This window comes from Chinchilla lanigera, unplaced genomic scaffold, assembly GCF_000276665.1.
Source record: "Chinchilla lanigera isolate Chin_1 unplaced genomic scaffold, ChiLan1.0 scaffold00008, whole genome shotgun sequence".
Taxonomy (NCBI): Eukaryota; Metazoa; Chordata; class Mammalia; order Rodentia; family Chinchillidae; genus Chinchilla; species Chinchilla lanigera.
Genome location: NW_004955409.1, coordinates 3,904,894 through 3,909,593, shown reverse-complemented (window position 1 = coordinate 3,909,593; position 4,700 = coordinate 3,904,894). Strand labels below are relative to the sequence as shown.

Sequence of the window (4,700 nt, the reverse complement as noted above, 5' to 3'; positions counted from 1 at the left end):
GCAAGAATTGAGAACCAAAGGGGGATATGGATGAGAAAAGTTTCTGTTTTCATTTATTTTTTATTTTTTGAAACAAGATCTTACAACTTAGTCCAGGCTGACCTTGAACTTATTATGTAACTCCGGTTTCCTGGAAGTTGTGGTGATTCTCTTGCCTCTGCCTTCCCACTGCTGGGATTTCAAGCATGTGCCACCATGCCTAGCTGGATGGAAAAAGTGTGTGTATGTGTGTGCATACACATACACACATGTGGGTGCACACACGCATATACACACACCATTTGAGATAGACTATTTTTAACAGGGACCCTTAACCTTTCTGTGCACGTTGTAGCACATAATGATTACATTCATTTGTGGAGTTGGTACATGAGCCGAACACATCTCCATTCGTTTAACTCCCCATCCCTTTCCCTCCCTCCCACATCCCTCCATCTCTTGGTCCCCTGTCTATTTGCAAAGCACCTGTCTCCCTGTCCCCTGTTATCTACGGACAGAAAATACTCATGTTCGGAGAGGAAAGAGCAACGAGAGAGAGAAGGAGACAGACAGAAGTTACAGCACACAGGGCTAACTGACAAGGTCTGGCTCCGGGGGTGCCAGGAGAGGTGGGATCTAGAGCACAAGTAACAAGGACTGACAGAGGCGTTGGTGATGACAGGTGACATTTGTCAGAGGAAGGCAGGCTTCCATGAGTGTAGTAGAATAATAAATCCTGGAGTTACTCATTGTTTTTTTACAACACTAGAGTCATTCGTGGGCTGCTGCTGAATCACCTCAGCTAGGAAATGACAGGTGTGAACACTTTAGTCTGAAACATTATTTCAGCAATGGAAATTTTAGGCATTTTTGTCAGTGAAGAAAAGTTCTAGGAAAAGGGCTATTTTATTACTGTAACAGCAAAGCTGTGACCAAGAACTGTGTGGCACCATGGTTTAGGGGTGAGAACCGGCTTTATTTATGCCAGCGGTCCTCACTGGGATCATCTCCAAGAAGTCGAGCCTGGGGCTCAGGGAGGGAGGTTTCTATGGGGTAGCAATGTGAAGGTACAGAGGCAAAGTGGCTTGTCAGTTGGGATTGGTCCTTAAATGTGCATCACAGTGACCAGCCGTTTCTGGGAAACAGAAATAACAGGAACTGTAACAGGAACTAAAGTAAATTGGAGGTTACCCAGGCAATAGTACTTATCAGAAACTAAAGTATACGGGCCGGGGGGCCATTTTCTGCTAAACTACAACTCAAACTATACTATATATTTTCTCTGCTTACTCAGCAACTTAATTCTAACCTTTTCTCAGAAACAGAGCCACAGGGGCTGGGGATTTAGCTCAGCGGCAAAAGCGCCTTCCTGGCAAGCGCAAGGTCGTGAGTTCGGTTCCCAGTACCGGAGAAAAAAAAAAAAAAAAAAAAAAAAAAAAAAAAGAAACAGAGCCACAATGGCTCAAATGTTAAGTATATGTCAATGAAGACAATCTAAGACATATTGTTAACTTAGTAATGGCCAAGTTATAAAATATTTCATGAAAGAATGTAAATATCTCAATAAAAATCAGAGATTTGATGACTCTTGTAAAATTAATCAATGATTACTAAAGAATGAATACAATTCCAGAAACATGTAATGTTTAAGTACAATAAAATACTCTTTAAATTTATTTTAAGCACAAGGCCAGCCTGAACTACATAAGTGAGACCCTGTCTCAAAAAGACCCAAAAAAATTATTTTAAAATGAAGTAAAATTAATTTATTGTATTTTGAGGGAAAATATTCTGCCCATAGCAGAGAAAATGTGCCCAAAATAATTGTGTCATGTAGTTATTATGAATAAAGTTAGTATTGGGGGCTGGGGATTTAGCTCAGTGGCAAAGCACCTGCCTGGCAAGCGCAAGGTCGTGAGTTTGGTTCCCGGTACCGGAGAAAAACCAAAAAAATAAAAAATTAAAAAAAAAAATAAAGTTAGTATCACTGATCAGCTGAGAGTTCTTTGGCTCAATTCAGACAGAAATCATGGTTAGGCAGTGTAGCTCTTTTAGTATTAACAACCCTGAGCTTTTAGTGTTAACAATCCTTAGAGCCAGTGGCTACTAGCTGTTAGTGTTAGGGGGCCTCCTCACTCTCTTGGGAGCTAGAAAGAGCAGCTGCTGGCAGCCCATAGCAACTCTTCCCGTGACCACTGCTCTCTGTGTTTTCTGGCTACTAGCTGCCCTCAGAGCCACCAGCCCCAGCTGCTATGATTGTCAGTGTCAGTGGCCTTTGGGGTTACCTGCTGTGCACAAGTTCACCCTGCTCTGCTCAGGATAGAAACCACAGAGACAGAAATTGCTATCTGAAAGAAGCTTTATTAGGTCTTATGGAGTACAATAAGAAGCGTGCACAGATCGACCCATTAAAGCATGGGGGAAGTTGTTTATACAGAATAAAATGCGTGGTGACAGCACATGCATGGTGTCAGCCTCTATCTAGAGGAGCAACTCCTTACAGATTTGGTTGAGGATGACTGCAGGGGCTCAGAGTCACCTGGGGCAGTGAAAACAAGTATCTCCTGGAGTTGTTCTGAGGTGCCCGATGTAGTTGTGGCCAGCTGCAAGGTGTTTGGGGCAGCCATGGAAGAAAGAAGAAAAATAAATAGAAGTTACTCTTGGAGAGCACTGGGCCCTTGTCTTCTATCTCATAATGTGATTTTTCCGGGTCAGAGGGTGAAAAGTTGAAACTCTGAGTCCCATTTAAGGCATCTACAGAGTCCTTGTGGAGCTCGATCCTGGTCATGATGAGGAGGCACATGTCCCTTCTCCTCTGGCCCCGTGTTCTCTCCTGATGGGGAGAAGTTCGCCCACTCCTGCCCTTCTGTGCTGCCTCTTGTCTCTGCCCTCTGTCTAAGTCTCATTCTTTGTTCCTATAACAGAATATCTAAGACCGAGTGATTGGTGAAGAAATGAGGTTTATTTTGACTCTCAGTTCTGGCTGCTGAAAACGTGGTGCAGAATCTGCTCTGCTTCTAGTGAGGGCTTCCTGCTGTTCAACTCATGCAGAAAGCACAATGGCAAGTGAGTGAGTGTGTGCAGAAGGGACAAGACAGAGGGGCAGCCTTGCTTTATGACAACTTACTCTCTTGGGAAAAGCATTGGTCCACTGACAAGGGCTCCTCCCCGTGACCAGGCCCCGCCCACTAGGCTTCACCTCCCAACACCCCTGCACAAAACCAAAGCAACAAAAGAATTAACAGAGGGTCCCACAATCACATGAATTCCTTCTGTGAGCACTGTCCCCTGGGATCTGACTACCTCCCAGTCAGCTCCACCCCAAATACTCTATGCCACCTTCCAACACGGCCACAAAGAACCAAGCTCTTGACGCAGGAGCTCTTAAGGACATACTCAACCTGTATCCAAACCACGCTAAGGAGAAAATCTAAATCACTTGATCTTTCCATACAGTCCGATTATGAAGCATTGAAAAAAATCTCTTTAGGAGTTTTTCTCAGATCCAAAATCAACACATTTCTTTTACACAGGCTTGTAAATAGATTCATTCAATCACTTCATTTATATCCATTTATGTACTCTGTATGGACACAAAAACACTTATCACACCCTGAACTATAGTCACTTATCTACCGGTGCTATGTAATCACAGAAACACACGGTGCACCTCTTCATATGATCCACTAAAAGGATATATATTCATGTTCTTCCTATCTGTGTACTTTATATACATGCTTTGGTAACAAAACCATAACAGAATAGTTCATGTAGGAAAAATATCAATCAGTAAAGGACCCTGTTTTCATATTTTTCTATGCAAAAGGGACCATTAAAAATGGCTTGGGAGTTGCAGGTTGTGGCAAACACCTGTCATCCCAGCTACTCAGGAAGCTGAAGCAGGAGGATCGCAAGTTGGAGCACAGCCTGGGCAACTTAGCAAGTTCTTGTCTCAAAATATATTAAAAATAATTTTAAACGGGCTGCGGTTGTAGCTCAGTGTGAAGGTCCTTGGTTCAGTCACCAGTACTACAAAACAAACAAAACAAAATCTCTCATTACACAAGTACTGAAAATCCAAAACCCACCCCAAGATTTCTGTGGATTACCTAGGGACATTCTTGTTTGTTTTGCTTTCACCAATTTAGGAATCATTTTGTCATTCCCATGCCTGATTTCTGTTTTACACATGTCGACTCACCTGCAGAACTTTTCTCAGTATTCACAAAAACTCATGGAAATGATGGTGCTGTAGCAAACTTGACCAAAGTTTTAGGTAACTGGAGAAATTCCACTTTTTGGGAAGATTTGCAGCACAGTTACACCAACAGAACAAAAATAACTGCAAAGAGCCAGATGCCCTGGCACCCTCCTGTAATCCCACCCCTCTGGGAGGCTGAGACAGGAGGATTATAAGCTTGAGCCCAGCCCGGGTAACTTAGTGACTTAGCCAGATCCTGTTTTAAAAAATAAATAGAGCCAGGGATGTAGCTCAGTGCGATGACCCTGGCTCAGTCCCCAGTACTGAGAAAACAAACAAACAAACAAAAACTGTAGGTGAACATTAAGGAGTCGAATTTATTAACTTCCTGCGACCTCATCATCAGAGACTTCTTCACTGATTAATTCAGTCCAATATCTTCTGTCTTCCTCCTTCACTCCGCATTCCTGCCCTCTTCGGTTACTGTCAGCGCACGCCAAATTCTTGTCCCAAACTCAGC

General features: G+C 43.1%; 1 long non-coding RNA gene across 1 annotated transcript; it reads right to left on the bottom strand.

Annotated features, from left to right (window-relative positions):
- Positions 1 to 2,320: 2,320 nt before the first annotated feature.
- Positions 2,321 to 3,919, bottom strand: LOC102029483. The gene is made up of 2 exons (XR_001232634.1): positions 3,107 to 3,919; positions 2,321 to 2,582 (listed from the first exon to the last, which is right to left on the bottom strand). It is a non-coding gene; the product is annotated as an uncharacterized LOC102029483 (long non-coding RNA).
- Between the last annotated feature and the right edge of the window lie 781 nt (positions 3,920 to 4,700).